The 26,733-nt window shown below is 41.0% G+C and overlaps 1 long non-coding RNA gene across 4 annotated transcripts in view; it reads right to left on the reverse strand.

Moving 5' to 3' along the window:
- Positions 1 to 9,804: 9,804 nt before the first annotated feature.
- The window catches only part of LOC138752774 (uncharacterized), a 353,934-nt gene continuing 337,005 nt past the window's right edge, over positions 9,805 to 26,733 (reverse strand). For 3 of the 4 annotated variants that reach the window (XR_011350921.1, XR_011350917.1, XR_011350918.1), the window contains 2 exons: positions 24,154 to 24,222; positions 21,654 to 23,973 (listed from right to left, as the gene is read on the reverse strand). This is a non-coding gene — a long non-coding RNA (uncharacterized lncRNA). Of the gene's footprint in view, positions 10,149 to 21,653; positions 23,974 to 24,153; positions 24,223 to 26,733 lie in introns of those variants that run through there. The other variant, XR_011350920.1, reaches the window with a different exon arrangement.

The following is a 26,733-nucleotide window of genomic DNA, read 5'->3' on the forward strand; positions in this document are numbered from 1 at the left end:
TGTTTGGGCTGAATTAGGATAATAGTGTGGGCTGATGGAGGTTGCAGAGAGGTCATGGCACAAAGTCCGCTTTCATTTTTGCCTGCCCATTCACCTTGGGCACGTTTTATTAAACAGCTCAACTTTGTGAGGAATGTATTCTAGAAAAAAATGAATTAAATTCGCACCATCATTAATAAATGGTACTAACACCATCAAAAGCAGTTCTATCGTTATAGAATACATATGGTTGATAAAGTCTTATGAGAAAAGGAAACCAATGGTCCTCATGGTGCTGGCAATATTTATGGATTCAGGATAAAGATGCCTCAATATCCTTTCTTGTTTAATGTAACATCTTCCTACTGCATGGTTCTTTGTGTCCAGTCACTGGCTACATGGATCAGCAGGGGGAGTGGGAAATTATAGTCTTATATAAAGATAGTTTACACAATTTAAAATTAGTCGGAACCTTTCATTATGCTTCCATTTTGCTTGTGGTGTAATTACAGGTGGAGGGTTGTTGAAAAATAGTCTGGCAGTAGAACGGGTAGGATATTGAAGAGTCCAGGGAACAAGTGGACAGTGGATTAGAATGGGTGGGACATTAAAAGTTTTTAGGATTAAGGGAATAATGGGATGTAAATGATTGTCAAATTGAGAATGACAGGGAGAGAAAAAAGAATGGAAATAAATGGTAGGAAATTACAAGAAATTGGCCAACATAGGAATTTATTTGAGGAACTAATACATCACAGCCAACAAGGGCATTTGCTTTTTCTGCTTTGAGGAATGAAAGTTCAGGAAAGGAAGAGGGTGAAACACATTTCTTCTTTGTTTGGAACATTTCTGATCTACAATGATCCAGACCTGGTTCTGTACTGAATGACTGTTGGAGATTTCCTTTCCCATTTTGAGAAACTGTCCTTTACTTGTTTCTATCTTGCAGTGCCGTGTCATCGTAGCCAGTGCTAGTAGAAACTGCCCCAGCTTTATCACTTCCACCAGCATCAGGAAGCTGACCGTGGTTCAAAGTCAGGGCTTGCTCTTGAACCAGCAGCCTGAGAGAAAACATTGATTTTCAAAAATAAGTAACTTGCTTGAATATATAATCCTGATATAACCTTGCCCGTTGACAGAGCCTATAGAACCTGTGGATTGGGAAAAGCAAGCTCCATCTGCAAGATGCGAGGGTATATCCCCTTTTTAAGGGGTAGGTGTCCTAACTTACTGGTCACTCCACCACAGTTTTAACTTGGCTCGACAGTGGAGAGAGACAAAAGTGATGAATCACTGTTCAAAAGCAACTTGCCCATGATGCCCATACAGAACATTGCAGCTACATTGACAAGGAGAGTACAAATGTCTTGCCCCCCCCCCGCCCCACACCCAAGGGCATTGTTCAAATTCATTATCATCTGACTGTATATATGCCATCAGACGAAACAATGTTTCTTTGGACCACAGTGCACTCACGTTCACACATCATACATTCCTCTCACAGCACATAAAAATCACATGCATACATAAAAACATAATGTAAAATAAATATGAATAAATTCTATTATTCTATGCTTCTACCATGTAGAGATATTATCCATCTACTGGTTAGTCCAATGGCTTCAAGACACAATATTATTGGAGGAACGCAGCCTCTCAAAGCTCATTTATTATCACATTTGAACCATTAAGAACAGCAATCCTGCCTGCAATGTGTGCAGCTTTTATCCAAAGCTAAGTGATACATTTCCACTAAACTGTTTCAATTTTATTTAGATCTAAAATAATTTAAGCTCTTAACTCTTTCAACTGTGAAGTTACTAACCCACTTTTCTGAAAATCATAACGTGTGGTGGTACACTACTGTCCTACTGCAGGGGGCAACCTCTGTACCTGCAGGAGTATAAGGGGACAGGACAACACCTGGCCGGCTGTCAATCAGTCGGCCTGAATGGATCAAGCCCCACCCGGTCGGGTGTCAATCACCCTCCGGGATATACGCCTGCGCCGGCCTCCTGAGGCCTCCCTCAGAGTTGCTGCAGCCACAGCCAGGCTGGCTCTGTGGAAGTCTTTGTGGATTAAAGCCTGTTGTACAGCCTTTATCTTTGTGTGTGTCTGATTCTGGCTAACAGTGCACCACATAATGAAACTAGCAGCAGAAGCAGGAAACTCAGCCCTTTCAGACTGTTTCATTTTCTACCCACCAGTGTACTCTACCAGTTCTCATTTCCATGATCATACTGAAAGTCATTGACTTCTATTTAAATATAAGTGCAATACTGTAGGTTGTTAGAATATAGAAAGCTTCTTTTATGCTTCAACTCCTCATAAATCAGTCAGTATCACAAAGTCAGTAACACTTGATTTTCCCATGTAGATGTGAAGATGTGGAAGACATACTCAGATGTACGGATTGGCCAACATATAGTTCCTGGAGAACAAACCTGATGGATTGCAAACCAGACTTCAACATCAGAGAGTCATCAGGGTGTGCTGTGTGATGTGCATTACAGAAACATGGCTGAACATGGATATTCCAGACACAGCAATTCAGCCCAAGAGCTACATCCTCCATTGTGCTGACCAGACAGTGTGTCTAGGAAAACCAGGGGAGGTGGCGTTTATGTCATCATCAATTCATCATGGTGCACAGATGTGTTAGTCATATCTCAGTCCTGTTCCCCCGACCTAGGACATCTGGTGATCAAGTGCCACTCATTCAACCTGTTGAGGGAGTTCACTGCCATCATCCTGATTACAGTGTACATTCTGCCCCAGGCTAACGTCAGGCAGCCACTGGTGGGACTGAGCACAGTGATTAACAGCCATGAGACAGCACATCCGGATGCCTTCCCGATAATTGTCGGGACCTTTAATCAGGCCAACCTGAAGAAGTCTCCGAAAAACTACCACAAAAATTTCACATGCGAGACTAGGAGAACCAACACTCTCGACCATTGCTACACCATGAAGAATGCATACCCAGCCATACCACAACTGCACTTCGGTAAGTCTGATCATCTAGCTGCACTTCTACTCCTGGTATTCAACCAGAGACTGAGGACCACAGCACTAGTGGTGAAGATGGCAAACGTATGGTTGAGGGAGGTGGAGGAGCGTCTGCAGGACTGCTTTGAATCAGTGGATTGGTACATATCCAAGAACTCATACATGGACTTGAATAATATGCAACAGGTGTCATCGTCTTCATTAAGACCTGCATGGATGAGTGCTTGCCCAAACCCACGTACCGGGTGTTTCCCAACCAGAAGCCCTGGATGAATCAGAGAATCCGCAACATGCTGAGGGTGAGAACAAGGGCATTTAAGGTCGGGTATCATGATCTTTACAAGAAGTTGAGGTACGACCTGTAGAAGGCCATCTCTGAAGCAAAGTGGCAAATCCAGAGGAAGCTAGAGACAGAGACAGATACACAATGACACGGAGTGCAGGCCATTACTTGCTAAAAAGTAAGGGTGAACACTATATATGACTGTGATGCTTCATTACCCAATGAGCTGAACACCTTCTATGCCTACTTTGAGAAGAACCAAACAGTGCCTTCTAGAATACATGAAATGGCTGAAGACCTTGTGATATCTGTCAGAACATCATTGCAGATGACACCACAGTTGCTGGCAGAATCACAAATGACAATGAGGAATTGTACAGGTGGGAGATAGATCAGCTCATTGAATGGTGTAACGATAACAACCTTGCACTCAATGTTAGCAAAATCAAGGAGATGATTGTGGATCTCAGAAGGAAGTCAGTGGAACATGACCCAGTCCTCATCAAGGGCTCAGTAATGGAGAGGGTGAAGAACTTCAAATTCCTGGGTGTCAACATCTCCGAGGATCTGTCCTGGAGCCTCCATGTTGATGCAAACACTAAGAAGGCATGCCAGCGACTATACTTTGTGAAGAGCCTGAGGAGATTCGGTATGTCACTAAAAATTCGTAAACTTCTCCAGATGTACTGTGGAGAGCATTCTGGCTGGTTGCATCACTGCCTGGAATGGAGGTGCCAACTCTCAAGAGGGTTGTTAACTTGGCCTGCGACATCACATCGTGGACATCTATATGAGGTGGTGTCTTAAAAAAGTAGCCTCTATCCTCAAAGACCCCCCCACTCCCTCTTCACTCTGCTACCAATGGGAAAAAGGTTTTGGAGCCAAAAGACGCATTGGCACAAGGACACCTTCTTCTTGGCTTCCGTCAGATCCCTGAACAATCAATGAAGCAAAGACACTGCCTTACGTTTCATGTAATTATTACTTCCATTTATTTATTTATAGTAATGTCATAAGATGGTTATATTATGTATGTTTGCTCTATGATGCTGCCACAAAACACCGAATGTCATGACTTGTTCATGAAAATAAATTGATTCTAAAATTCTAAGATTGAGAAAACTGGATGAGTCCGAGTCCTGTGCAAGGGAAACACAAGGTAGGAGCTTTAATTGTTCAGCCTTCTGATCTTCATGAAAACTACTTGTGCGTAGATTACAGCCTCAATCTTGCAAAATATTCATTGTTTGCATTCTAGGGTACTTTGTAAAACGTGTTGAAATAGCCCAAGAGGAATGTGATGGGGCTAAATAAGAACAGCTAAACTAAACAGGAAGTCTGCAAGTCTGCAAACAAGGATAAGAACAGCTCTTTGATTTCTTGATCCTTCATGGTGTTCCCATAACCTTCACCTGGTTTTCCTAGTGGTTAGCACAATACTATTTGCACCAATAATCTGGATTTGAATCCTGCACTGTCTGTAAGGAGCTTGCAATTTCTCTCTGGGACCTGCATGGATTTTCTCCAGGTGCTCCGATTTCCTCCCACCTTCCAGGTTCATTGGGAGTGTTTGGATGGCATGAGTTCCGAGGGCCAGATTGAGCTTCTCCCTTGTCTCTCCACTCTGGTCAATAGATATCAAAGAGCTTTCAATCCTCAAATACTAAATTTTGCAAGAAACATAATTTGTGAAATGAATTTTAAAGTCAGCTCATGCTATCCTTTTGTCTGGCTGCGAGTTATCAGCTAACTACTGATATCTGCTGATTATAAAGGGTTAATGAAAGCATGAAAAATAAATTTATATTTTAAAATCAGGCATCAAGAGCCTTTGCAATAGAAACACGGCTCTGAACTGTAACTATAAATTTCTAAACTAATTATCTAGCAGCAGACACAGCTGAATCATTCAGAGAGGTAATTAGCAATCAGAGATAATGAATAGTGCAGCCATTCATTGTAATACAGAATTGAGCTCAGAGCTGCCTTAGGGAACCCATCATTTCCTATTCCTTTCTCCAGGCTTTGTTGGTACATTGAGTGCATCAGTCCATTTTATTACTCCCAGTTTAATCCATCTATGGGCTGCCACACTCTTTTGAACCTGTCTGTCAAGCTCATGGAAAGCACCATGTCCCACTTTCTAGACTATACTGGGAATGAATTAAATAAAAATACCCATGTGTAATGTAATGGCATTTACTGTCATACACAAATGTATAATGTATATATACACCAAAATTCTTTCTTGCTTCAAACACGCAGGGTATGTTTTGCAAAGAAAATCTATTAATTTAGTACAGAAAGATAATAAATATAAAAATAGATAAGAAATATTTATAGTTACATTTAGTGATTTAAAAAAAAATCAGAAATAAATTTGTGCCATAGTGCAGGCAGGACTTTTTGTGGTCTCAGAACAATTTATGGATCGGGTAGTAAGGCAAAGTTCAAGAGCCTGATAGCTGTTAAAAAAAAACTGTTCTTGTATTCAATGGCATGCCAAATCTCTCAGGCTTTTTAAAAAGTAAATGTGTACCTTCTTCCCAATTTCTTTTTTTAATTAATTTTGTCACATCAATTACAATAGAAGTAGTAAAATTATGAAAGGCAAGAATTGCAGGTTTGGCATAACACCAAAAATCCTGGCAAATTTCTACAGAGGTGTGGTGGAAAATGTGCCAACTGGCTGCATCATGTATGGGAGCACCAATACCCCTGAACATGAAGACAGAGCCCAGGACATCACAGGCAAAACCCTCCCCACAATTGAGTACATCTACAGGGAACACTGCCAACAGAGGGCAGCAGCAATCATCAAAGACCCTCATCACCCAGCACATGGTTTGTTCTCACTGCTGCCATTAGGAAAGTGGTATAGGTGCCACAAGACTCACACCACCAGGTTCAGGAACAGCTGCTACCCCTCCACCATCAGACTCCTCAACAACAAAGTCAATCAGGGACTCATTTAAGGACTCTTTCTTGTGCACTTTATTGATTTTCTTTTGTTCTCTCTGTATTGCACAGTTTGTTTACATTCATTGTTTGTTTATAGTTCTTTTATTTGTTTACATGTTTACACTGTTTATTTTTTCACTACCAATTAGTGGTAATTCTGCCATGCCCACAGGAAAAAGGAATCTCAGGGTTGTATGTGATGTCATGTATCTGAAATTTGAATATTTTTCCCGGTAAAAATATCGCATATGAGAGAACATACATTTAAGGTGAGGAGAGGAAAGTTTAAAGATGTGCAGGGCAAATTGTTTCTATACAGAGAGTAGGAAGCCTGAAACAGGCTTCCAGGAATAGTGGTGGAAGCAGATATAATTGTGTTTAAGAGACTTGCATATGGACAAATGAGGGAATAGAGATATATCTATAATTTTCAAACAGAAAAGTTTTAGTATAAATTGGACATAACTGTACATTGCTGACATGTGGGGTGAAGGGCCTGCTCCTGTACTATTCTGGGTTTTTTTAATTCCATCTGGGCTGATTAGCAAATTAATGATTAGAAGTGCCACAGGGAGTTGCAGTTAGTCAAGTATCCAAAGCTTTATAAGAGTTCTTGTGAATTATCAAAACAAATGTGATTGAGATATTTTTGTAAATGCAAGTGACAGTTTAGTAATCCCAGCATCCGTGACTGTACTGATTCAGAAATTTATCTCCCATTGAAAAATCCAACAACAAAGCGTATATGGACAATAGGGATAAAAGTGGTTCATTGATTTTGTATGGTCAGTTAATCCTCTTTGCCAAGATAAGAAGAATACTTAAAATTCTCTTAATATGGCCTGGTCCAGGTGGAAAATATTCATATCTTGTGGATTTCAAAGTGATCATGAAATAAATGTATTGATATATTTTCTTAATAAATACATCTCCTAATAGAAAAAAAAGCAATGTCTTAGATCCTTAGAAAATGTCATCCATCTTTTGTATAGTCAATTCATCTCATGCTGTGATGCTCATTCACCTCCATGTCATCTCCAGACTCAGGACATCAAGTCAAGTTGCATTTGTTTGCCATTCATACATAAACCTTGCTGATATTGTTCCTCTTTAGTACACTCTGTTGGCTCCAGCTCACCTTAAACTCTACAGCAGATTGAAGAATAGACATTGGCCGAAGAATCAGGATGACCTCCATTGCTCTTCTTCAAGTAATGACACTGGCATATTTCCATCTTCAGGGAAGATAGATGGGGCAGATCTTAGGTTGACACCAAATTAACAAAACAAAATCAATGCAGTATGGAATGTGTTGTTTACTGTTTTTCATTGTTCTCACAATTATGATTTAAGTCATGCAAATGAAAGTGTAGCATTAAGGTGCATAGTAAATATAGTATATATACTGTATATGTATATAGTCAAAATTTAAAATTTATTATTATTAGAATTTAAATCATTAGAAAACTGTAAGATCTGTGAAGAAAATAATATTTCTTGTGCATTAATCTCAATATGTCCTAATTTATTATCTTACATAATAGTGATGTCGGATTTTTGAGTAACGTAGTCATGGCACTAACAGTCAACGTCATTGTTACGAGTCTAGAAGACCCCAAAACCCAGCAGCAATAAAAATTCACCAAGACAAATGGTTACTTAAACAAAAGTTGCTTTTAATTTTGTTTAAACATAAAAACGGAATCAAACATTAACTTATTATGATTAACTTAACCTAATCAACTTAACCCCCTTCTAATTCTAAGTGTACGTGTTTGTAATGTGTAGATGTTCAGGAAAGTCCTATGATTTACAGTCTAATCTCACTTCTCACTCCTCTAAGTTCACCAGGTATCAGGCAATTCTTATACTGTGCACAGAATTTAACATTTATGAATTTTCACCAGGCTCTGGTGCCTAAAGATAAATGGTTACCACTCAGGAAGGTTCTAGCTGGTTTTAGAGAGAGAGATTTGTTGCTCGTTGGAGTCGCACAAACTGATTCCCTCTAATCAGTCACTTTAGTGTCCTGCCAAAGAAACTTGCCCCATCATGGATTTTCCAAATGATAACCACTTCTTCCAGGTTACCACAGAGTTCCTTTTGTTTCCCTTATTTCAAGAGAAACAGTCTAGCCAACCATTTCCTCTTGTAAGGACTAACAAGGGTTTTCAACAGGCTGAACTCAGAACTCACAAAATGGGGGTTTCAACAAGCTTGCTTGCCATGTTGCAGCCTCCCAAAAGCTACTGCAGAACTCTCTCTCTCTCTCTCTCTCTGTTTGCAAAACCACATGACTCCTCTTAGAACCAGACAGATTGCTCACACTGGAATCAGTTTCTGCCTGGGCATCTGTTGCTTTAAAGACAATAGTCCATTTACTCCATGACATCAGTTGAATGAACACCTACTTGTGACATCTCCATAGGTATTCTTCAAAGTTTCTGTAGAGTAACTGTGGACATGAAGTCTCTGCTTATGCACAGCTCTTGCATTTCAAATGAGATGTCTTTTGTGAAATGTTATTCAGTTTGTGAAGTGACCTATACTAACCCCCCCAACAAAATCTATCTCTTAAAGACATATTAATATATAATATAAAATATAATATAATATACCCCATAACATCATAAACTGAAAAATAGAGTGGAAGATAGAAATCAGAAAATGAAAACAGAAATATTTAGCAAGCCAGCTGGCATCTATAGAGAGTTAAACAAGAAAGTCTGCAGATGCTGTGATTGCAGTTTAATGCACAAGAAAATGGAGAAACTCAGCAGTCACACACCATTCTTTATGGCAGAGATGCACAACCAATATTTCAGGCCTGAGTCCTTCATTAAGGTATGAGCATAAACCAGGCAGTTGCCTGAATAAAGATAGGGGAGGGGCAGGGGGAGGCAAGAGGTGGATGTTGGTGTGATCTAATTTTGCTAAGCACCTTCACTCTTTCCACTGCAATGACAGGGACCTCACAGTTGCCAACTATTTTAATTCCACACCCAACCCCCATGCTGAAATATCTATCCATGGCCACTGGCACAGCCAATCTGAGGCCACCCTCAAATTGGAAGAATATCAAATATTCCATCTGGGCACTTTCCAACCAGATGGCATTAATATTGTCTTCTCCAGTTTCCCTTTGGCAGCTCTCTTTTATTTTCTCTATCCCTCTACCTCTTTTCCTCCACCTTCCCACCCACTTCTCTTTCCATTCAGAGAGCTATCTCCTCACCCTATCACTTCCCAGAATTTTTTTCTCTTCTGCCCTTCTACCCATATCCACATATGACATCTGGCACTGTTTTATTCAGACATACACATTTTTGCTCATTCCTTGATGAAGGGCTCAGGACTGAAACATTGGATAAGCGTCTTTGCCATAGACTGTTATGTTTGGTCCTTGAAGAAGAACAACCTTGTGTGGTGGTACACCACCGGCCTACTGTAGGGGGAAACCTCTGTACCTGCAGGAGTGTAACGAGACAGGACAACACCTGGCCGCTGCCAATCAGTCAGCCTGAATGGATCAAGCCCCATCCGGTCGGGTGTCAATCACCCTCCGGGGTATAAGCCTGCACTGGCCTCCAAGGCCTCACACTGAGTTGCTGCAGCCACAGCCAGCCTGACTCTGTGGAAGTCTTTGTGGATTAAAGCCTGTTGTACAGTCTTTACCTTGTGTAGTTTGATTCTGTCTAACAGCGCACCACATCTTGTGTGGGTTTAGCGCTTAAACAACTTTATTTTTTGAGCTGTTTGAACCAACAATGCACTCAATTTCTGTTGTAGTCTACTTTTGTTTCCATGCCAACCATGTGCATTGCCTACTGGGAAATGTAGTTCTTTATTACACATACATAATAACACATAGAAAATGCTGTGTGTCCTGCTGAATTTCTCCAGTACTTTTGGGCATCTGCAGAGAGAGAGAGAGAGAGAGATTTAATGTTTTAAATGTCATGACCTTTTCTGCACAAATAATTTCCCAGGAAATTCAGAAATTCAGCCTTATGGACATAATTCTACTTCATTGTGTATTAAAAAAAGACTGTGAGTAAAACCATGATGTACATACATAAAACTAACGTGAACATTTGGAATACAGGCAGTCCTGGGGTTGAAAACATCTGATTTACCAAGTCAGCTAGAAAGAGAATGGCGTCTACTTCTGGTTCGAACTGAGTTTGCTTTCCATTGGCTTGTTGCCCTATCGATCGTAGGACAGCTGGTGATGCACATCCACTGTCAGCTACACCACACGTGGCCTGGGAAAAGAAGTGAGCAGGCAAGGGGATGAGCAACCTGGTATAGGGGAGGGAGTGAGGAAGGGGACAAGAAGCAGTGTGCACCATTGAGACACCCTGCAAAATGGCTGTCGCTCAGCCTTAAAGTGTGATTGAGGGAGGAGAAGTAGCATGCACCATCATGACACCCCACAAAATGGCCACCACTTGGCCCTGCAAAATGGCTGTCATTTGGCACAGCAAAATGGACAATGCTCAGCTTTAAAGTGCAACTAAAAGTATTATTAGTATGTACTGCATTATAATGTATTGTATTATTATGTTGAAGATGTGTATTGGGAAGTGTTTTATATACATATTAAGGTTAAGTATATATTATATACTAAGATAAATATTTGACTAACTGTTTAAGGACTGTTTGTACTGATTCCAACTTAAATACAAATTCGAGTTAAAGACAGACCAAGGTAACAGAACTTGTATTTAACCTGGGGACTGTCTGTAAAGAAATCAGCACAAAATTCTACTCACCTTAATTTGAACTATTTTTGTGAGAAATAAACAGAAATTGTTAATTGGTCTCTGTTTAAATTGGAAGATTTTATAATGGAGCATTTTATTTACACACACTGAAGGAAGTCATTAAAAATGCCTGGCAGGGTATCTAGAAATATGCTCCAAATAACAGATCAAAGCATACATGTATTGTATGTGGCAACTTAATAATAGATGGATAACAAACAAATAAATTGTGAAAATATCACTTGTAACTATGTGGGAAACAATTACAAAGTTCAAAAGACATTTAGATAGATGTAGGGATAGGAAGGGTTATTAATACAAAATGTAAACGAGCCTGCAGCTGACGTGGACTTTTTACCCCCTCCATAAATCTTCGTCCGCGAAGCCAAGCCAAAGAAGAAGAACAGAATAACACAGGATCTGGTCCTTTGACATAATGCCAAAGTTCATCTAAAACTCTGCTGCTTCAACATAATATTTATGGTGCCCTCCATAATGTTTGGAACAAACATAGTTTTTTTAAATTTTATTTGCCTCTGTGCTACACAGTTTTAAATTTGTGATCAAACAATTCATATGTGATTAAAGTGCACATTCCAGATTACTTGTGCACATTTTGGTTTGACCATATAGAAATTACAACACTTTTTATACATAGTCCCCTTATTTCAGGGCAGCATAATATTTGTGACATAGCAATAATATGTGTATTAATCATGTTTAGTACTTTGTTGCATAACCCGTGTCCGAGTCCCAAAGTGCTGGCCTTGGCATCTCCATGCTACTTGCTGCCAGCATCTTGCTGCGCCTCTTGGCAAGACCAGCCACCGGAAGTCAAGCACTGCAGGAAGCAACGGTGACCATCTTGCTATGCCTCAAGGTTGACGCCACCTAGTCCTCCTTCGGATCAAGATGGAGAGCGGCCATCTTTCTGTGCCTCATGGTTGATGTCATCTTGTCTGCCCGCAGGCCAAGAAAAGAGAGTCGACATTGGCATGGGGAGCCACAGAGTTTCCCGAGCACTTGCACCGTTCATCCTGGATCAGGCAATAACTCACCAATTGAATAACTTGACGACAGAGGAGAGGGTAAAAGGACACTTGACTGATTGCTTGGTAGACACTGGCTTCACTGAGAGCTTTATAAACTCTGCAACTGCTCTGCGGTACAACTTAAACGTGTACCTGATCGACTATACTATTTTCATAGCTTCTCACTCGCACTCTGTGACGATCTGGGGTTACTGTAGAGTACATCTAATTGAAAAAGGGGGGAATTTTGTAAGTTCTGATTGTATGTACTGAAGGATTTGTATGCTCCTGGCGTTGCTGGGCCTGGACTTCCTGTGCTACTTAAAAGTGTGACCATGGACTACTCTGGCCCACTTTCTCCAATCACAGTCCTGAATGGAAGGTCCCAAAAGCCAGACACCACACGCAGTCTCTCCACCCTAAATATTGATTCCCTCACCCCCCCCCCACTTGTTTCTGAACCTGTCACCCGATTGCAAACCAATAGCCACAAAGAGAAGACAATACAGTGCGGGAGATCGAGAATTTATTAGAGAAGAGACACAGCGGCTGCTCAAAGAAAACATCATTGAGGCTAGCAACAGCCCATGGAGAGTCCAGGTGGTAGTCGTGAAAGGGGAAGATAAGTCCAGGCTAGTGATTGATTATAGCCAAACAATTAATCGTTTCACACTCCTGGATGCATACCCCCTCCCTCACATTTTGGACATGGTAAACTAAATTGTGCAGTATCAGGTCTATTTGACCATGGACCTGAAAGCTGCATACCATCAGTTACCTATTGGTTCTGAGGACTGCCCCTACATAGAATTTGTAGCAGACAGACAGCTCTATCGGTTCTGGAGGGTCCCTTTCGGCATCACTAATGGGGTTTTGGTCTTCCAGAAGCTGATGGATAAAATGGTTGAAGAGTACAGATTGAAGGCCTCCTTTCCTTATCTCAACAATGTCACCAGAAGACTACGACGCCAACCTCCAGAGGTTTCTCCACACACACTGAATCTCACGTACAACTCCAGTAAGTGTGTGTTCTGGACCAAACACCTGGTGATCCTGGAGAATGGTGTCATTGGCCCTGATTGAATGCGCCCCATTAGACCTTCCGATCGCGAAAACCATGAAAGCCTTAAGGAGGTGCCTGGGTTTCTTCTTTTACTATGCCCAATAGGTCCCTCCCTACACAGATAAGATCTGCCTCCTCTTAAAATCCAACTCCTTCCCATTATCAGCCGAAGCTCAGGCAGCTTTCGACTATGTTTGGAGCTACATCGCAAAGGCCATCATGCATGCAGTGGACAAGAATGAACCTTTCCAGGTGGAAGGTAATGCCTCTGACTTAGCTCTGTCTGCTACCCTTAACAGGCGGGCAGGCCAGTTGCCTTTTTCTCCCGCATCCTACAAGGCCATGAGCTTTGGAACCCATCAGTGGAGAAAGAGGTTCAAGCCATTGTAGAGATCATCAGGCAGTGGAAGCGTTACCTGGCCAGCAGAAAATTTACACTGCTCACCAACCTGCGATCGGTGGCATTTATTAATGCAAAAAGGGGAAAAATAAAGAATGATAAGATCGCTAGATGGAGGATCAAACTACCCACCTATAATTATGACATAACATACAGGCCAGGTACTCTCAATGAACCTCCAGATGCCCTGTCAAGAGGAAGCTTTGTCTCTGCACACACCAGCCAGTTGCGGTCACTGCACGATGAGCTTTGCCACCCAGTCATCACTCACGTGGCTCATTTCGTCAAGCCATGCAACCTGCCCTACTTCATTAAGGACATCAGGGAAATGACAGGTCCTGCCAGGTCTGCATGGAGTGCAAGCCGCACTTCTACCACACCGACAAATTGCACCTGATAAAGGCATCCTGCCCCTTCGAATATTGTCGATTTCAAGGGTCCTCTCCCTTCCACCAATGGAAACGTGTACTTTCTCAATGTCATCGACGAGTATTCACGTTTTCTGTTCGCCATCCCCTGCCCAGACATGACCATCACCACAGATATCAGGGCCTTGCACTCTAATTTTTGGATATCCCAGCTATATTATTTATGAGTGAAGAACTACACCAGTATCTGCTTGTAAGAGGTATTGTCTCAAGTAGGACGATTAGCTACAATCCCCGTGGAACAGAAAAGTTGAAAAAGAGAATGTGACTGTATGGAAGGCTGTGAAATTGGCTCTCTGGTCCAAAGGCCTTCCAGACTCATGCTGGCAAGATGTCCTACCCACAGCTCTGCACTCTATAAGGTCGGTCCTCCGTCCGGGACAACTCTCCTGGCTTGACTAATGGCAGCGGGTGCCAGTCCTGCTGAGAAAGCACATGAAGAGGAGCAAGACAAACCCCCTGAACAAGAGGGTGCACCTGCCTACGTGGCATACCCTGTCAGCAGAGAGGACACCATGTCGATCAGAGACCTTGCACCCACTGGAACTCAGGATTTGATGCCTCAAATAAGCCAGGAACTACCGAGTACCCCACCTAGGGTTCTGGATGACACTGCTCTGCAAGTGGTCCAATCCACTTTGCGACCAGAGCCAGAGTCTTCGAGACCCACTGCCCATGTACCACACGGGGTCCAGGAAGTTCAGGAAGCCCAGTACTGAGGTACTCAACCAGAAATACCAGAACCCCTGATAGACTTAACTTGTAAATATTTGTATATATATTTTTTTGAATGTATGGTCTGTTTTTCACCCAGAGGTCCTATTCTGAAGGATTATAATGTGACTGATTGCACTCAGAGATAAGCGAGGAGTACAAACGGACTTTTAACAGCTTGCCATCAATGGCTGGTAGACGCAATAGTCCTCAGGTGAATCTGAGGTAAAGGTGGGAAAACCAAGGTTTATATTGGGGTAGGTGAGGGTGGAGCCAAGGGAGGAGCCAGCATTCTGAACAAATCACAGACAGCACTCTGCACCCTGGTTCCTTACTGAAATGATTTCTACCGAAAAATGTACATTATACCTACTTTATAATGCTGTCAGTGAATTAAGTAACATAAGTCAGCCTTTAAGTCGATTACCTTTCATCGGTCTTGTTGATGCTTCCCAGAAACTCACGAGTTCTATCCTGAACTGCCACAGTAGAAGGACCATCCCTAAATCAAGTTAGTGACTGAAGAACGAGAATGTGACTGATCTTAAAAATTAGACATTTGAATTTGCCTTCAGGATTTTGATGTTCAGGTTTGATATCAGTTCAAAGCTCACCAACAAAGTCAAAAACAGACTAGCTTTTTTCAGCTCTGGGTCCTCATTATATGACAAGCATTAATATTCACCACCCAGCCTGGAGAAAGACCTGCTGATGTTGAAATCTTCGAGTGCACTCAATGCAGAAATACATTGATGACCCCAGAAAAATGGAAAACATCATCAGTTCTCTCAATGATACTTAATTTTCAGCCTTTTTGGTGCTTAAACAATCATAACCTGCCTTCATAGTTTTTTTTCTAAACTCACTTTCATCTCTGTATGCATTTGATTAAATACCTCATCCTCATTGAACCTTGCTTTATTCACATTTTGCATGTGCTTGATAAATGAAGCCTCAGGCATTTCTCTCTCTCTTTTGAGCAAGACTTTCACTAACACCTTCTTTTGTTCTCTAAGGCAGAATGAAAGCAAAAGTTTAAGTTTATTTGTCACTTGGTTGTACCAGTACAACACAACCAGTGTTCTCCAGTCCACAATAGTGCAAAACACATGTATAGACCTAACACACGCATAGAAAAATGATACATATGCACACTACAAATATACATAAATTAAATTAAATATTATTAATAAATAGTAGATTCACAGAGTTGTTTCAGCACTCATTCAGCAGGTCTCATTGTTGTGGGAAGAAGCTGATCCTCAGCCTGGTGGTTCTGGCTCTGATCTTTTTCCTGAGGGCAGCAATGCTGCGTGCAGGCTGGTGAGCACCCTCCTTGAGTTTATAAGCCTTTTTTAAACCATGATCCCAGTAAATTACATTGATGGGGGAAAGGAGACTCCAGCAATCCTCTCCGCCTCTTTTATGGTCCTGTGAATTGACGTCCAATCCGATTCTCTTCTCCAACTGTGCCATAGAGTAATACAGCCAGTCAGGATGATCTTGATAGAGCTCCTGTAGGAAGTTGACAGAATGGTGGCTGGTAACCTTACCACCTCAGCCTTCTAAGGAAGAGCATCAATGACCACTCACAGACACAAAGTGAGGGCCAAAGGCTTTATTGATCTAAAGATTCAAGCATGCCTCAGCATGATACTGGCTCATGTCCAAGGGCAGGTATAAAGGAGGAGACTAGGGGTTTCGGCCTTTATTAGAGGTCTTAGGGGGAAGGGCTACCACTTCAGCAGGCGGGCCAATCTGCCCAGCTCAGTGGGGAACTTGCCCGCAATACCATATCCCACCAAATTCACCCCATCTTTTCAGATAGAGTCCGGCAGGGTGATTTGGGGCACTGTCTTTATAGTCTATGAGTTGCACAGCAATGTTCATAGGTTTAGTCTCTCCGATGGTTTTACCCATCATTGGGACTTCTACAAGCCCATTGCCTGTGTTTCTTGTTCTGGTGGCCTGATGGCTCAGTCAGTGGGTTGACTGTTGGGGAGCTGAACCATGCCAGTGTCTCCCAGGACCATGGGGTAGTCAGTAACCAAGGAGGGGAACCCTCCTGTGGAGGAACACATTTGAGGGGCTATGCTGGGGGTGGGATCTCTAAATTCTCAACCCGGGTGGTCCCCAGGGCCGACTGGTTGCTGCCCAAGAGTATCAGATCCACCTCTTGCACTGGGATTTCTACTCGTGGCAGGTCCCAAATGGACACTGTCCGTCTGGGTACCTTACCAGCTCATATTAGGGGTGCACATGCAGGAAGTGCACTTCCTCCACCAGTAGGTCCTAACGTGCTTTTGGAAGAGAACTGGCCCTGGGGCCATCAGCCAGACTGGCAGTGCGGCTACTGACACCAACCTCCTAGGGAAGGGAGAACAACCTTTCATGGGGTGTTGCATTCATAGCAGTAAAAAGTAGGGACCAGATAACATGCAATGCTTTCAGGAGTACCTCTTGCCACTGGGACACAGTTATCCCTTTTGCCTTTAGGGCCAACAGGACTGCCCTCCATATGGTGGCATTTTCCCTCTCTACCTGGCCATTCCCTCAGGGGTTGTAGCTGCTGGTTCTACTCATTGCTAGGCCCCTGGAGTGGAAGTAACATCATAGGTCCTCACTCATGAATGCTGAACCCCAGTCGCTATGCAAGTACGCAGGTTACCTGAACAGAGTGAATATGGTGCAGAGTGTTTTAATGACCATGGGTGTAGTCATGTCTGGGCAGGGAATGGTTAATAGAAAGCGTGAGTATTCATTCACGATGTTTAGGAAATAGCTGTTCTGATTCGTGGGAGGTGTCCCTTGAACTCTATGCTGAGATGTTCAAAGGGGTGAGTGGCCTTGATGAGATGTGATCTTTCTAGCCTGTAAAACTGTGGCTTGCATTCCACACAGACCATGCAATTGCGTGTCAGCTCTCGGACTTCCTCCACCGAGTAGGGAAAGTTACGGGCCCTCACGAAGTGGTAGAGTCTTGTGACCCTGGAATGGCAGAGGCTATCGTGGAGGCGATCTAGTTGCTGCCTGGTGCACGTTCCTCTGGACAGAGCGTCAGACGGCTTGTTGAGCTTATCCAGCCGGTACAAGAACTCATAATTGTAGGTGGACAGCTCAATTCTCCACCGCATGATCCTGTCATTCTTAATTTTGCCCACTGTTTGTTATTAAGCATAAAGGCGATGGCTTTCTGGTCCGTCAGTACGGTGAATTGTGTGCCAGCAAAGTAGTGCCTCCACGACAGAGTTCGTACATTCGGGGCCCTGCAGGGTGTGCAAAAATATGCCACTGGCCTACCTGCCTGGTTCAGCATGGCAGCCAGGGCGAAGTCAGAAGCATCACTCTCCACTTGGAATGGGACTGAGTCTCACTGCCTTGGAAATCTCGTCCCTGATGCTCTCGAAAGTCTTACGGGCTTCCACTGATTGGCCATGTCAGCATAGTTGGGGACCCATAGTGCATAATACAAAAAGAGCCCCAGGCACCTTTTTAAAACCTTGGGGTTCTGTCGCAGAGGTAATTCCAGGAGTGGGCACATGCACTCAGGTTATGGAGCAATCACACCCCAGGATCGCCAGCCACTTTGTGCTGAATATGAACTTCTGATTGTATGTTAAGTTGAGGACTTTTGCAGTGGCCAGGATCCACCGCAGGTTGTCGTCATGTTCTTTTAAGTCATGGCTGCATGTGGTGACATTATCCAAGTATGGGTATGTGGCTTTTAATTCATTGTCATCCACCATACAGTCCATTTCCTTTTGGAACACCAGCATTCCATTTGTAAGGCCAAAAGGGACCCGTGAAAATTGATACAGTCAACTGTTAACCTTAAATGTTGTATAGGGCCAGTCCTTTGGGCAGATAGGGATTTGATGATACACTGACTTGAGATCTATGGTTGAGAATACCCTGTATTTTGCAATCTCATTCACCATGTCATCAATTCGGGACATGGGGTAGGGGTCCATTAGGGTGAACCGGTTGATGGTTTGACTGTGGTCAATCACCATCTGGTTCTTCTCTGCCCTCTTTACCACCAGCACCTGTGCCCTCTATGGACTATTATTGGGCTCTATTATGCCCTCCCCCAGCAACTGTTTCACCTCAGACTTAATGAATTCCCCATCCTCCGGGTTGTACCGTCTACTCAGTGGCCACTGGCATACAGTCTGGGGTGAGGTTTCGGAACAGCGAGGATGGAGGGAGCCGTAGGGTGGCCAGGACGCAGACTGGTAGCGCAACCAGGCCACAGGTTGGTAACACTGCCCGGCCTTCAGGTGCGTTATTGGGCCTCTCCAGGAAAGGGGGAGGGACTTCCTGGAACTGGTTGTTCCTGACTGCAAGTGGGGGAAAGGGGCCATAAACTGCATCAGCGCACCTTTTAGCTGGCATTGAAAATCCAGTCCCAAAATGATTGGGGCGCAGAGATGGGCCATCACCAGCAGTCTAAAATTTTTGTATTTCATTCCCTTCCATGATTAAGTTCACAGAGCATATCCCGCAGATTTCTGTCAAGAGGGATTTGGAGGCTAATGCTATCCAGCTCTTCGCAGGGGACACTCAGAGAATATTGTTCGGTGGTGTATAGGTGTATGAAGCTCTTGATGCTCACAGTGTCAAAAAGGCAACCATTTACCTCTACATTTTTTCTTTGGTCATACAATTTTGGCACTGGATATGGTGTTGCAGTCATGGGTCAACAGCATGAACAGGAATGGACTGAGCACACACCCCTGACAAATTCAGAATCCAGTTACAGAGAAGAGTGTTGAGTCCCAGGAAAGACACATTCTCCACTGCCTCTGGAATATGCATCAATCTGAAGTCAATGAACAGCAGCTTACGAGACATCATTCTCCAGATGGGTCAGGATGGAGTGGAGGGAGAAGGCAGTAACATCACCAGTGGAATGGTTACATTACTAGGTAAATTTAAATGGATCTAGTGTCTCTGGATGCTTGAAGCATTTCATAATTGTGAAGGTTAGTGACACTGGCTTGTAGTTGTTGAAGGCTGTTACTGCCACCCTCTTTGTTATCGGGATGTTGGTGGCTGCCTTAAAACCTGCAGAGACAGCTGCAATGACATGTTGAATATCTCTGCAAGGACCTCCATCAGTTGATCTGCACGGTCCTTTCATACCCAATTGGGATTATTGTCTAGTCCTGCTTCATTGTGTGGTTTTCTTTGGCATCAGCCTGTTCTTCTTGTTGAACGGTAAATGTTCAGTTTATCTAGAAGGTAGGTGCCATTGTCAATGACCTGCAAGGTTCTCTTCTGATCTGTTATTTTTATACCCTGCCACATTTTCCTTGTGTCGCCAGTGTCACGTGGCTGTCTATAGATCCTCTAGGCATACCCATACTTTGCCTTCTGGATTTCACGGGAGTGTTCTGCCCTGGCTGATGTTAGTGCCAACTTGTCTCCTGTCCTGAAGGCTGCATCTTGACCTCTTAGAAGAAATTGGGAGATGCTTTTTGAGGAGTTAATCATGGTTAAAAAAAACCTAGCATTTGGTAATGGATATAGTATCTGACAAATTATGCTCCACACTTTATTTCTTGTTTTCACAAAATCACTTACCTTCTACAATGAAAGAAAATAACAAATAACAATTGGTGCAACACTTTTACAGAACCAGCAATCATGACTGGGGTTCGTATCCCATGCTGTCTGTTAGGAGTTTGTACGTTCTCCCCATGTCTGCGTGGGTTTTTCCCCGGGGTCCCCCACCATTCAAAAACATACCAGGGGGGTAGGTTAATTGGGTGTAATTGGGCAGCATGGCTGAAATGGTCTGTTACTGTGCTGTATGTCTAAATTGAAATAAAAAAAAAATTAGAACGTACAATGGGTCAGGAATTGTCTTTGAAACTGTAAGCCTTTTTCCACAGATGCTATGTGACCTGCATTTTCTGTATTATTTCAGATCTCTAGATATTATTCTTTTTTGATCAACATCAACTTTAATCTGCTACCCTATAATTAGAAATACAGAGTGGCATTTGGTTAGTAAGAGTGCCCCTCATTGCCTTATTTTAGATTGTCAGCAAGTTGAGTTCCTAATATGATACACAGTGTCAACTAGTAATGTGTTAGATATTATCATCAATTCCACTATACATCTGCAGCTTTGACTTATGGTTTCATGTCCCAAATTTCTTTATATGCTGTCAGATAAAATGTAGGCTAAGTGGTTTCAAATTCTTGAATGCTGTATCAAGAGAATGAATAAAAGGCATCAGATGCTGTTTATATCTTTTCTGACAGGAAAGATGCAGTGAGAAGGCAATCAATTTGATGTTCTACCATCCTCATCAGTTGTACAGATTCCTTCAAATTCAATGATAGACCTGCTTATTGCCACATTTGAAATTTTGCTTTGTGGTCCCATACCTTACTTTGCACATGAATTATTTAAATAGCACAGAAAAATCCCCAGTATCCAGCACCTACAGGGATCACAGATGCTGGGGTATACAAATTTTCCAGTGATAGAGACATGCCTAACTAATACACCTGCATTAGTTTAAAAGACAAAACGAAAGTGAAAATGTAAATTTGAAAAAAAAAAATCAGTATTGTAGTCTTTAATTATTTAAAGTTCACTTTAATCAGGTAATTCCCATAACTTACAAAATTTAAATTTAAGTGCATTGTGTGATGCTTCGGAGAACATTTGCTTTTACAATTTAAAACCTTGATTTAACTTTTATTTATTTCTGCTTATTTTCATTTCCATTTATTTATTTACTTATTTATTTCCTTGATTTTTTGCGGGGGGTTAGTTTGGAATTCTAGATACAGGGAATTTTAATGTAGTAGTAATCAGATTTTCAAAAGGTATCCCTTATGTTCCAGTGGGCTTTGTTCAGACATCTGGGTGGATTTACTACAAACATACATAACTCACATACAGACAAACAATTCATATGCAGGAGAATTATTCATATATACAAATAAATATAATTTATTTGAAAGATTTCCAACAAATATGACCAATGGTCCTTATGGGTTGATTTACAGGTTATTGTGAGTAACAGCCCCTCTACCCTCAACATATCCAGATTTTTTTCTCTCCATGTTATTGCTATTGTATTTTCTCCAACTTACAAATCATTCATAACAAGGACTAGAGTTATGCAATGCCTGTGAAAAGCTGTGATGTTTGATCAGGGTTGACAAGAGCAAAATAAATCCTTAGTACAGTATTTAAACTGGAAATACAGAACCGCCCAATGAAATCACAGCAATAAATGGAATACAGATCTTATGATCAAAATGCTTTAATACAGGGATGTCTTTCAATGCAGCTTCAAGACCTGTTTTTCCAAATCAAATGGCACAAAGTTTTACAATATGAGCAAAGCCTGTGAGGAACCATGAAATTATACTGGATTGGGTTTCACAACATTAGAACCTTGTGTGAATTTGGCTGCAAGACACCCATCACTTCCCAATGGATGAAGAAACACCAAACAAGTAGTGTCCAGTAAAATAAAGCAATTAACCTACTTTTCTATTTCCATCTGCTTACTTAATCTCTTCATGTCATGCAGCATTGAGGTAACATTGCGATTCTGGTGTGATGCATATTTTTCATGCAAAATTTATTTCCAAATATTTTGTTTTTACAAGAAAAAAATTGAAAGTGTAATTCCTTTCTCAAATGAATGCTGAAAAATCCTCTTATCTATGCCAAGAAGTTGGATCACATTTATGTTTGTTAGGTAATACAATTTCAGTAAGAATATAAATTGTGTATATGTTTCATGGGACACAATTTTCCTTTTGGATCCTTACCCACCAATATATTAAGGGCCATAGTCGTGCACAGTGGTGAACAAAAGTGTGTTCTATATGCCCAAATGATAGTGGTAAGATTTTGTCTTACTCCAGCTTGTAAAGCAATTTTCATTAAAACTTAAAGAGTGCTAGCATAGCCTGTGGAGTCCAGAGCTGGAAACACATTACTTTAAATAAAATTTCTCCCTATCATGACTTTTGCCAGTCACGTGCCCAACTACCTTGCCTGGTTGCGATTCTCCAACCTTGGATTCACATAACTTCACTCATCCACTCAATTTGAAAGCCCAATTTTCACTTCTACAAACAATTGCTTGGGCATCCTTTCCAACCAAAATACTACCTCAATTGTGGGGCTGACATTCTTTCCAACTCCTGCAAATCAGTTTCACACCCATACCTCCCAATCTCAGAATTACCCAGTCGCTAATCATGTAATTCCAGCCACCATGCATGAACCAAGATCTCCCAAAACTGGTAGCCTCATACTGTTTTTCTCTCTTTCCCCCCACCTCCACAAAGTCTATTTCCCTTTTGGACTTCTTCCATCTTCCACACCCTCCCCATGATTACAACTTGGTATGGACAGGACCAGGATGCACATAAATTATTTTCTTGTGTTCCTTTGTATTACTTTAATGCACTTTATAGCTTACAAAACTCCAGGTTAGTGGTTTTCAAACTTTTTCTTTCCACTCACATACCACCTTAAGTAATCCCTATGTCATAGGTGCTCTGTGATTAGTAAGAGATTACTTAAATTGGTATGTGGGTGGAAAGAAAAAGTTTGAAAACCGCCGTTTTAATCGTACCTAATTGACTTATTATGTGCACGGTTTCATAACTCCAAAGGAAATGGGCCAATGGCAATTTTTGTCATGCAAGATATTTCAGTAACAATTGGCTCTAGAGCTGTGGTTCTCAACCTTTTTTTCTCCCACTCACATACCGATTTAAGTCATCTCTTACTAATCACAGAGCTCTAATAGCATAGAGATTACTTAAGGTGGTATGTGAGTGGAAAGAAAAAGTTTGAAAACCACTGCTCTGGGTCATGTTTTTAAACAGAATTCAACATATTTTCCTTGAGAATCAAAACAGTCATCGACCTCACACACATACACTGGTGAATTGATATATTTCTTGGACACCAAGCATGTTCTAGAGCTTTACATTTAGCTCATTTATGTGTTCAACATGAAAAAAATTCACAATCAATCACAGTCCCCTTGCACATACAATTATTGCCTAATTGATTCTAAAGAGTTTCAAGTTAAATTGGTTAATGATTGTTTGGATAAAAATTTGAATGCATGTGAATTATAGTATCTTTGGATGAGAGATGCATCTTAAATTATGGATCGTGCAGCCCAATTTTTCTTCTTCAGGATAACAAAAAGTGCTGAGCCAAGAAACACTGCAGCCCTGGAGCATTGACAGCTTGCATCCTTACCAAGATGTTATTCCTGGTCAATCCTTTACAATTTATTCCTCTTTGGAAAATCTATGTAGTTAGCAGTTCATTTTGTACTGAAATGATAACATAAAAGCTGTTGAATCAATGCATTCATCTGTCTGCACATTTAGCATTTCACCAGGTGCATAATGCAGTTATAGTTCAATTCATAAAGATGGAAAAAAAAAACACTAATAGTTGAGCACACACTCCAGTCAAGAAAAGCAATATGAACAGGTTAAAGGATTACTTACCCAGAGATTGTTTCTAAAGTTCGCCTCACTCCTAATCCATATATCTTCACCATGGGGTTAGTCAGGCACCTACAAGATATAGGAGGCTATGACATCTACAAAGAAAGACTTTAATCAGGTTAATAAAGACACCTATCCCTCAATTCCCATAATAATATGACATAAAGATAGGAAGCAAATTTGAAAATTCTAACTTGATTTAGCTTGAAGACACTCAACAAAGTGGGACAGACACTTTGACACAATAACTATGAAGTGAAGATCATATTATTTAGATTAATCTAAGAGCAAGATCAAAACAAGTTAACAACAAACAAATGAATAAATAAAATAAATAAGCTGCCAATGTACATTCCCTCCTGACACTGTCATGAATTATCTAAGTTATTTAAAACAACAATAGGTTTCTCAGGAAAAAAAAATGACGAACTAGCAAAGGAATTAACAGTGTATAGCATATTTTTCCACTTTTCTTCAGTTAATTTCATTTGCGTATTTTATCCCCCATCAAGAGGATTATAATCCTTTTATCCTCTTAGGAAATAGAAGAAAAACCTATAATAAATGGTTTATAAACACTGATCTATAACAAAAAAAATAACATTCCTGCTAATTTCTGCCTCAGTGGAGACCAAATGGTATTTATAAAGCTTTGTAAAAGTGGAAGCAGATCAAGTTTTTACGCCAAGACAGATATCAACTCAATCAGATTTACAGTAAGAAAAAAATACCTTCAGTAATTAAATAATCTTAGATAATTCGGGAAGATCATGTCAAATTTCATTATACATGCAAGGATTGTGAGGATCTGAGGCACAATGTAGGTTGGCCCATCACAGCTATACCTGAGGTCCTTAGCATCAACAGAGAAGCTACCTTCTTGCAAGTTTGATGTACTCTTGACAATATAAGGAAGAATCGGAGGTACAAAGTTTATGAGCCATAACTTCATTCACGCTTTAATGGTGAAGCACTTTACTATGGACTAAATCCACCTTAACGATGCTGCTCTAGTACAATGGAATCGCTGCAACAGAGTAGAAAATTGCCTCTTATGTTTTGTGTGCAAAAGGTAGGACAGACCTGATCTGGCCAATTTCAGTCCTTTAAGTCTAATCTCAAAGATCATCATAATGGCAAGGAATTATCATCCAGACTTTATTACACACACGGTAACAGGCACAAGCTTGCAATGAATGAAGAAATGAAATGCAGAAAGTTTGAAGGTGACATCAAATGTTTCTTATGCAGCCCAATGTAAAAATCTCTACAATTGAAATTCTGCATATCCTCATTGACTAAAAACAATACTCAAAGGTTTGACATCATTCAGAGCAAAGCATCCCACATTAATCACCCCCTCCGCTACTGTGGATGCAGCAATCTTAGAGACTTCCAACTTAGATATAAAGGCAAGAACAGTACTTGGTAATTTTCCTTCATCCTATATAACAGTACTCTGGGTATACTTCTGAGGTTCACCATGTTTAGCACAATTAGGGCTAAGCATTAATTGTTGGACTTTCTCACATGCCTTGAAAAAATAAAGAAATCATTGTGTTCCAGGCATTTATTTTGTGCCTTTAAACCTCAGCTACAACCCAAATGTTTGAGGTTAGATTATTAGACAATTTAAAACCTGCGTTAGAAGAACATCGAATTAGACATAAAAAAAAATGGGCTTGAAAAATTTAATAAACCCAAGCACTCAAAGAATAGTATGTATATTCTAATAATCTTGATCCTTAGGTATATATACCACAGATGATACCTTAAATCATAAATAAATTAGCTACCTATATGTGTTTGAGCTTTCAGGTTTGGATGGGCCAGGACTGAGGAAGTGGGGATGTGGAAAGATTGAATCAGAATTTAATTGTGCAGAATCAGATTGCAACAAATGTAAATCACTGTTGCACAATGTTTCCATCAAAGTTACTGTGTATGAACATGTGTAAAAATAAGAATAATATTTTCATGACCATATTCCTCCTTGATAATGCTCACTGACCTAATCCAAATGTTTGGGGGTTGGCTCCAAAGAAAGTAATTGTAGATGAAAATTTTGCATCTTGTATTGGAATATTATTGTGTCCTCATTTCATAAGCTATTCGAAATGTCTCCAAGAATGCACTCATTTAGTTTTGGCCTATCCTTCCTTTTCATTTGCCTAGTATTTAGTGGAAGATAGATGTGCTGTTCACTTTTTTTGTGAGGGAGTTCAGAACAGAGAGAGGAGCAAAGTTAAATGACCCAATTTCCTAGTTCAGTAAATCAGTTACATATCCTGTCAAATATTAACAAATGTACCAATGAAATCAGAAAAATGGAAGAGGATTTTTTTTCGGGGAGTGATACAGTGACTTCAATGAAACCAAGCGTTAGCAGGGAAGGAATGTTGAGGGCTGATGACTTGTACCCACTTAGCTCTAGAGATCAAAGAACTGAATTGTTAATCATGGAACTAATTTTAAAAAAACACATAAATGTGTCCTATTGTCATTTAAAATATGCATGTTCACACTAAACCCTGAGATGGAAATTGCTCAGAATTTTTACAGCATTTGGAAGAGAAACAG

This window comes from Narcine bancroftii, chromosome 2 (genome assembly GCF_036971445.1).
Source record: "Narcine bancroftii isolate sNarBan1 chromosome 2, sNarBan1.hap1, whole genome shotgun sequence".
In the NCBI taxonomy this organism is placed as follows: Eukaryota; Metazoa; Chordata; class Chondrichthyes; order Torpediniformes; family Narcinidae; genus Narcine; species Narcine bancroftii.